The 9,118-nt window shown below is 35.0% G+C and overlaps 1 protein-coding gene across 4 annotated transcripts in view; it reads right to left on the reverse strand.

The window, feature by feature from the left end:
- cv-c (RhoGTPase activating protein) overlaps positions 1 to 7,798 on the reverse strand; it is a 243,896-nt gene extending 236,098 nt beyond the window's left edge. For 2 of the 4 annotated variants that reach the window (XM_087405032.1, XM_087405031.1), the window contains exon 1: positions 6,599 to 7,798. The gene's annotated coding sequence lies outside the window, so the exon portion shown is untranslated. The remainder of the gene's footprint in view (positions 1 to 6,598) is intronic. The other 2 variants (XM_011066803.2, XM_087405033.1) reach the window with 1 other exon arrangement.
- Positions 7,799 to 9,118: the final 1,320 nt, after the last annotated feature.

The following is a 9,118-nucleotide window of genomic DNA, read 5'->3' on the forward strand; positions in this document are numbered from 1 at the left end:
GAACGCATTTTTTTTTTTTTAAGTGCTTGCGACGCGCAAAGGCTCCCGCTTTCCTACTTCCCTCACAACGATACAAACGTATTACCGCTGCTCCTTGCGGCACTCGTATTCCGAGGAATAAAGCCCGGATCGCGCATAAATATTTCACACATCACCCATCGAGATATACAGTCGTTTAGAGGCGCGCGAAGAGAAGAGCGCTCCCGGCACTTGGGGTTGGCTCGCGAAAAGTTTCGCGCGATTTTACGTTGCGTCATAAATGCGGGATGTAAATCATGCAGGGGACACGAGTGACTCCGCGGCGGTACGTAAAAGTTGAAGGATCAAGAAGGAAGCGAAGAGGAGTCAGAGGATCATCGACAACGTAATTAATCCTGTACATCGGAAACGTCTAACAATTATTTCTTTTCCTATTTTTTTCTTTTTTTTTTCTACACGTAAAATATTGCATAAAATCAAAGATCTCCTATGAAAGTTGTGAAAGTTTATAATATTTATAGAATCTATAAAGTATGATAGAAGAATGACGCCATCAAAGATCATTACATTTAATTTATCATATTATATGCCCGTGAAATTTAATACTTAAATTTTATCAACAATTAAATATATTTTAAAAATTAAGAATTTTAAATAATTTTACTTCTCTTTAACTAATAAATTATGATATTTTATATTATAATTTTTCAGAATAAAATAAAGATAACTTTGATAAACTTGGTTGATGATAGTTACATCCGTTTTTTCTATTATTAATGTCTTATACTTTGTAAAAGGTAGTAGCTTGAACAAAGAACGTACTTCCGTTGAATGATTGGAGTATATCACATAAAATATATGAAGCTTTTCGGAAGAGCAGCCACACGTGCTGACCACGTGTTTCGTTGGAAGCCTAGCAGTAAAGTAGTCATAGCTCGCTCATCATCACGAACAAAGGAAGACGCGTCGTCACTTCTCCATAATAAATTTCATGAAACGATCACTTTCGTGTCGATAATTAACAATCTAAACAACAGTTGTTTTTAATGGGTGATCGATAATAACCATTACATTCCTTGTATTAGTCACTGAAAATCGAAAAATCTCTGCTACGTGTCTTGTTAACGATAAACCAACAAACATCGATTAGTTTCCAAAAATCATAGACGAAATCTTATCAGAGCTGATAGGCTGCGTTTTAAACACGTGTATATACATACATACTACATATCGCGAAGAACAAAAATATCCGTGTGATTCGTCATTCTTGGAAGGAGAAGCAGCGATATTTAATTGAACGTGATAAACGTCATTCACGACGCAGCAGGGTATCTCATCTCTCTGCGTTCTGACTGATACAATAAGGTAGCGTTTATTTACAGTCTCATGGTCGATCAATAATATGACCCTCGAATCGTGATAAAAAAAAACGCAGTTTCCACGCAAGTTTTTCAAACCTCTAATAGGTCTATTCGCGTTGTTTGAAATATCTTAAAACATTTTTGAACTTAAAAGAAAATAAATATGCATTCAGACGTTGAAGAGAGAGAAAGAGAAGATTCTGAGTGTATATGAAAAGTATAAGCAAAGCGAAAAGACTTAATATGTTGTTTATAAAAAATAATAAAAAGTAAAACGGAGGTAGAAACTCGAAACAGAGGTTCTTTTTAACGTGTATCTTACATAGAGAATTTATCCTTTTTAATAATAACTGTGAATCTGTGTTGTTAGTGTCCATGTAAAATAAAAGCTGCAAACAGAAAGCTACTTCTCTGCTGCGATCCGTCTGGCAGAAATAACTCGCCCTCCCGCTTTGAATTAAGAAATCGAGCGTTGCCATTGTCGACGTAATGCAGAGAGCTTTGAGTTTCGCAATCGCATTATGTCTATTTACGAGCGACGCGATAACTGCTCGCTTTATGTAAATTGCCGCGTTGCAATTTCTGCAAGAAATGCGAACATAGCAACGGGTGTACACAAGAATTGTTCACTATTATCGCTTAGATTTTCATCAAGCATCATAAATAATATAAAGTGCAGTTCTTTTTACAAGTAGATCACTGTAGAAAACATATAATTAATTTTAATTAATTAACGTACAATATTATTTTTTATCTTTAAACGTATAATAATATTCTTAACCTTTACGTTGCGTTTTTTTTAATCAAAAATTGTATCTTATAAATTGGTTCGCAAAGTGTAAACATCTTTTCATAATCGATTCTTCGATACAAGCAACGTAATTCTTTTATTATTTATTTGTAGCTTATTGTTATTATGTATTACAATTTATATAATTAAAATAATAATTTCTGAAAATATTTATTTTAATTGCTTAATTTTATTATTAAATATCGTATTATTTTAATTATGTCAAATTAACAGCATATAACAATATCAGCCGTCTTATTCATTATCAATCATCACACGCACTGTAAAATAAATAATAACTAAGATGTAAAATATTTGTGTTATTATTCCAAGAAACGCACATCAATGATTGCGTTCAGCAGAAAAAATAGTTTTGCAATTGTTAAGATTTTTTAATATGATTAGTTCTTACTATTAATAGTTCACTGAATCTAAATATATGTAATGTTTAATATAATAAATTATATTAAAGAATCTTACAACAATTGCAAAAAGCTCCTTTTTCTGCTAAACGCAACTACTATACTGCATTAATCACGTACGAAATAACAGCATACGATGATCGCTTCTTTTCGTTCACGCTTAATTTATGAAGTAAGCGTAAATAAACACGCTTCTTTTAATATGCGTTTGAGGCATTCATAATTTTCAGCTGTATATTGCAATATTCATTCAGAATCATATCACAAGCGTTGAATGAAAAGACTTCAATTACAAAGTATCATCATCTGGTTTCATTAACATGATTTCTTCGCTTTCTACGAGATCGTAAAGCAAATAAATCCACATCTCAATCATATTCCAAACAAATTAATCGTCGAACAAGATCGAAATTTTAATGCAATTTCGTCCTGCAAAACACAGAGATAATAAAAAATATTAAATTGTTCAAACATTACTCACAGCAAAGTTAAACAATTAGAATCATAAGTTCGAATATTCTAAACATGTTACATCACTCTACTCTGCAAACGAACGAACGAGAAAACGTGAGAAAATAAGAGGAAAAAATTATCTTCTCGAAGCAGGTAGCACGGTACTAGACACGCGGAGATTTAATCGAGGCGGGACATTCCACGAGGATGATGATTTCACGGTGATGTCACCGCGGCATCGAGCGGAATCGTAATCAGGATTTCGCCTTCAAGGATGGACGCGCACCGGCCGAGCGAGTTGCCACGCCGGCGTGGCAGATACCGATCGTCACAACGATAAATCGAACGAATCATCGCCCCGTACTCGCGTCGCGACGCTACGCTGTAATATGCTCGCGCTTCGATCCGAGATGTAGAAATACGCGTACACACTACCGGCTAGGCAGCTCCTGTAAACAACGAGCCTCACTTTCGTTACGCAGCTGTTAATTCGCTGCGCAGATTCACGTCGATCGGATATCGTGTTTGATTGGATGATCGGAGCTGTGCTAGATTTAACGATCTCACTTCGTTTTAGATACCGAACTCGATGACAAGGATATAACGGCAAAACGAGGAAAACTCTTATCGGTTGCGTGATTTACAATTTTGCGTCTAGTCCGTCTAATAGCGAACTCAATTGGATACAATCAGTATACTCTGGTGTACATTAAAGTTGTATATAAATTAATGTAAAAATATATGTTTATTATTATAAATAATATTAATGTTATAGAAATCGATTAAACTGTGAAAATACACTTTATTGTGCTGTTAGGTAAAATACAATGAGTGCCAAAAATATTTACGCGCGTGTACGGGGAAGATATCTTAAAAGAAACCTTATTTTTTGAAAATAATTATTAAATAGTAATTCATTAATAAAGAATAAGATAGACTGTATATTTCTCAAAATTATTTTACCTAAAGAACATGTGTGTAATAATTAAAATGTATTATTTAAAAAAAAAGCAAAAACAAAAAATGGGTATAGAAGTATTTGTCGAGAAATTTAGTTCTTCTAAGATCAAGAAACGCAAAAATCTTTTGATTTATATTAAGATATATACTGATTGTATAAAATTGTATGTAGTTTATCATTCAAAATATTTCACTTTTACACTCAGATTAAATCATGTATAATGGCTTTAATATGCACCAATGCGCATTGGTGTGTCCAATCGAATTAACTATAAGTTTCGCATTCATAATAAATAACCGAAAACACTCTTATCAACTGCATAATTTACGAGTAATTTTATGACTAGTTCCCCCCTGATCTAAGTTTCGTGTTTCTTTCTCACAATAAATAATACCAAAATTATACGTTCAATAATCGGTTTCTAAATTCTTTTCGGCCGATTCTCTTCCACCGGTCGTTACGTGTAATAAATCGACTTTTCGATTGACGTCACAATGCGCATTGCCCGCGTGTTGAGCGAAGGAGAAGGAAAAAAACAGAGTGTCGAGTTATGTATTTTATTGTCAGATCGCAACGTCAACCAGTTGTCATAATCCTATGCGATGTATGCGATTATTCGAATTCATATTTAAAATGTAAATAGCTGCTCTAAGAAAATGCAATTTGTACCTATCGACATTGGAGCGCATTAGAAATTCCTCTGTGATAAAAATGTCTTATTACTTGTCAACAATTATGGTACAAATGTCAATTAATCAAAGTTTAATGATATGTGAGAACAAAATGTAAAGTGACATTCAAGATTTTTCTTAGTGTGTACTTTGAAAATAAATCAAATAAATTTTAGCACAGTGCCTATTATTTTTCTTCGTGTGATTATCGTATACGGTTAAATTTTATTATATTAAATTTTATATTAAAAAATTTGAAAATGCTGATCAAAAAATCAAATAAAAAGGAGAAAACTTTTAAAGTCCAATTCGAACAATTTTCAATATTTTAAATAATTTTCGAACACTGTTCAACACTAGGTTGTCAACAGTTTTGAATCATCTTTTAAAGAACAATTATTGATCATTGTAATTATTTTTATGAATAAATCTGTATGTAAAAAAAAACCGTTTTTTAAAAGATGATTTAGAGCTTTCTTGACAGTTTAATATTTCAAAAATGCCTGTTTAAGACTCCGATTCAGTCACCACTACTACTTCAGATTGTGAAATAAGAAAGTATACAATAAAAATTTTTGCAAATATATTTTAATAAAATAACACAATAGATAGAACCAACTATAAAATACATCGAAAACTTTCCACTTGTTTCATTAATTAATATGTAACTATACATCTCTGAAAATGAGTTATACAAAAACAAAATGACCTATATTCACGTGACAGCTTTGACAAATTGTCAAATGAATAATATATCCAGAAATAAATATATGATTTAATTTGTTCCTTAGACAAGAAGATAGTTTTCAGTATATTTTATAAATCTATTCTTCTTTTATATTGCAAATGTTGTTTTATTGAGAAATATTTCTATTAAAATATATTTTGCATTCAAAAATATTTTTGGAATATTAAAGTTGTAATTAAGTATTTCAGAAATATTAAAAATATTTAAAAAAAACTCTAAGGGAGGATAACCTTCCTTCCCCCTCTCCCCTATGAATCCACTACTGGTTAACGTCACAAATGAGAACTATTATCTTTTTTAATGAAAAGCAACTTGTGCATGGTAAAAAAAGCTACGCAATGACATAATAATATTAGCTATCGTTAAGAATTACAGAATCATCATGCAGGAACGACATTTAACGAAAGGAATGATTGATGTTAAAAGTTATTTTGACGCTATTTGTTGCTGTAGCTCATGAGAACATCCGCAAAACGTGTAAAAAAGTGACCCCAAAAATCACTTATTTTTTGAGCTCTCCACTGAACTGTGCGCCAAACTTTACCTTATATTGAAACATTAATTACGGAGAAGTTTGAAGTTGAGATAACAATTATTATCAGAGCTGAGAATGTAAAAGAAAACGTATTTTCTCATAGACGTAGTGATCCCCTCCCTTCCCCTCCTCAGCTATGATAATTGTCAATTGCTTCAACCTGAAACTTCTTTGTAATTAATATCTCATTGTAAGGTATCATTTGACATAGTTCAGTCCAAAAATTGAGGGACCAAAGAACGAGCAAAAAAACCCCTTTTTAGGGTTACTCTTTTTCTCCGTAATTTTCCAAGAATTGGAATTTCCGTCATTAGCAATCATTAAGTACAATCATAATAAGTAAGAATACAAGATATTTCGCTCCTGCGATGCGCAGTCGATGACCAATCACAAAATTAGCACAAAATGTTATGAGCTAATATAAAGTCGCTATTAGAAATTTATCACTAATAAGAAATTAGTTCCAAAATTATATTCGATCACCATTGCAATGAACCTTGTATTTTTACACGATAGGTCTGTTTTTTTTTATTTCTGCACTAGAATCCTCTTTCCCGTTTTTGACAGATATCAAACATATATCTCATTTTAAGTTCCAAAAATGTATCAAAAGTCTAGTTTAGTCACAGAAAACAGACTACACGGGTACAATATAACTTTCAAAAATGAAGTACTTACTGAACTGAGGATCCCAACGGACATTCAGGTGCGCGTCGATGACGATGTGACGGCGTGCATCCACGTGTTCCAGGCAGCGTAGTTTAAATTTACTCGTACAAACGTCGGCGCGACACAGCGAACACTAACGAACACAAGAAACCACTGGCCACCGCAGCCGCGCGGCGTCTCTTTCACGATCCCGCGATTATATCACTGCGCGGTCACACCGCCTTCTTCTCTCGGAGCCGGATTGCGTTTCCGGCGCTTCACTTTTCCGCGAAACGTCGAGCGGCTTCACTTCCGCGAAATTCCGAACGACCACGATTTTGTCGCGCGAGTTAACGCGATAACGTCGCGTCTCCTCGGCTTCGTCGGCTCGGATTCGTCGTTTTACTCCGTGGAACGTGTCGTGCAAACTGTCGTTCGATTTCGCTGTCGGCGAAGGTCTGAAATTGCAGCGCTTCCGATCACAGCGAACTTCGCAGCGAACGCGAACGGTTCAATTTGTACATAATTCAATTCGGTCGTAGAGATCGGATTTTCATCCCGTCACGAGTTCTACATATCTCGACGATTCTCCGTATCTCGATGTTTCTCTACTTCACGTGGCACAAACTTGAAAAGAGAGAGCAATCGAATCCTGTGGCGTTATATACCTTGTCACGTGGTCGCAACTGTTACCCGCCGCACTTGTTGATTGTCGTCGCCATGGACACGAGTGCCTCGTCGATAGGGAACGTTCCCGCGAAATTCCGATACACGGATCCACCTACGCGAGGTCAATATACGTAAGTCCAATAATCTCGTTCACATAACGAAGGACGCCCGGCACGTCGGATCACACAAACGACACTCTCACTTCCGTTTGAAACGCGCCGGAACTGCCACGCACGAGAGACGAATCTCGCGGGAGAGCAACCGCCGCGCCGGTTTGTTGGCGCTTCCTCTCGTCGAATTTACGTGGCGATCTTGCTGTCACGACGGAAAAGCGAAGGACGCGAAGTATCGCACAAACACTAGATTGAGGAAAACTCATTCGGAGCAATGGCTCGACGCGACACGACGACGCGATGCACCGCCTACGCGCGCGCGAGCGATGCGTTCAAATCGAATTAGCGCCACGAAATGCGGCAACCGACTCCCGCGACCGCCACGGCGAGACTGAGCGACAGTGGCGTGCGCATGCTCGGCAGTCTCGGCACGCTTACTGCTCCGAATCGAGCCAGTCACGAAGTCGTCCCCTCTCAGTCGCTCCCGCGACTGCAGAGTCCCGCGTCCCGCGACGCGCGGCGTCGCGCACCGTGCCTCTCTCACTTCCGACCTGTCTCCCTCGCACGTCGCACGTCGCACGTCACCCGACTCCGCTCAGCCGCTGTTCTCCCGTCACCCCGCTCTCGCTATCCCCGCGTGCTTCATTGAGAATCCTTATCTCCGATTCTTCCTAACGTCGATTGCTTACATCAGAGATTCCCAAACGTCTCGTCACAATCACGTCGTCTTTTGTTTACTTACGAAAACGCGTATTTAAGTCCACAGGTAATTTAAGAGTAAATTCTAGAAGTCTAGAGTTTAGACTTGAGATTTGAGAATATGCAGAGAAAATCGAATGTGTACCCCACATCCCACGTTGTGTCTTAATAAAATGTTTTGGGTGAATGTGCATTTGAAAATGTGATATCAATTCTTTTTATTTAAAAAAATAAACATTATTTTTTTGCACATTTTGTATTATACAAATGAGTTTTAGACATGTTCAGAAAAAGAAAGAAATTTATTTAGTGTAATTATAATATATAGTGCTTTTTTGCGATTTGAATAATTAGAAGCGGATAACAATAACTGAATAAATTCGATTTGTTAGCATTATTTATTTTTAATTACAATATAAAGAAAAAAGTTGTAAACAAAAAATAATTATTGCAAGGGATGTGAGATTGTATCATAATCGAAACCTTCAAAATATTCTTCTGTAAAATATATGTATATTTTTTTATTTATTAGGTGTTGGAATTAATTCGTAGCGTTTTTTAATGAAAGAATGTTATTTATTTCACATGAGCATTAAAAAATACATTAATGAAAGTACTTTTAAAACTTATAAATACTTTGTAAAACGCTACGAATTAATTCCAACACCTAATAATTGTTCAATAAAAAATACATAATTTTATTAAACGTTTTGAAAAATAAAAGTTACGAAAAATAATTTTTTGAAATTATAATTAAAGCTTAGAAAAAAATTATTTAGAAAAGAATATTATATATTAATCGAAATGTAATTATAAAAAAAAATTTGTTAAAACTATTCGAATATGTCAATCCAATATTGAGAAAAAAAAATCTTTCTGTTTAAACAGGCGTTTTTTACGAGAAGAGATGAATCTTTCATAAGTCATCGTAATTTTTATTAAATTATCTGGTCAGATAAAATCTGGTCAATTTGATACAATATTCTCTTTATTTCTATCTTTTTTGTTTAAGAATTGCATTTCTTTTCACGTCATATCTTTTTCTGTGAATGCTCTCTATGTAAGGTTA

This window comes from Acromyrmex echinatior, chromosome 4 (genome assembly GCF_024713525.1).
Source record: "Acromyrmex echinatior isolate Ae372 chromosome 4, ASM2471352v2, whole genome shotgun sequence".
In the NCBI taxonomy this organism is placed as follows: domain Eukaryota; kingdom Metazoa; phylum Arthropoda; class Insecta; order Hymenoptera; family Formicidae; genus Acromyrmex; species Acromyrmex echinatior.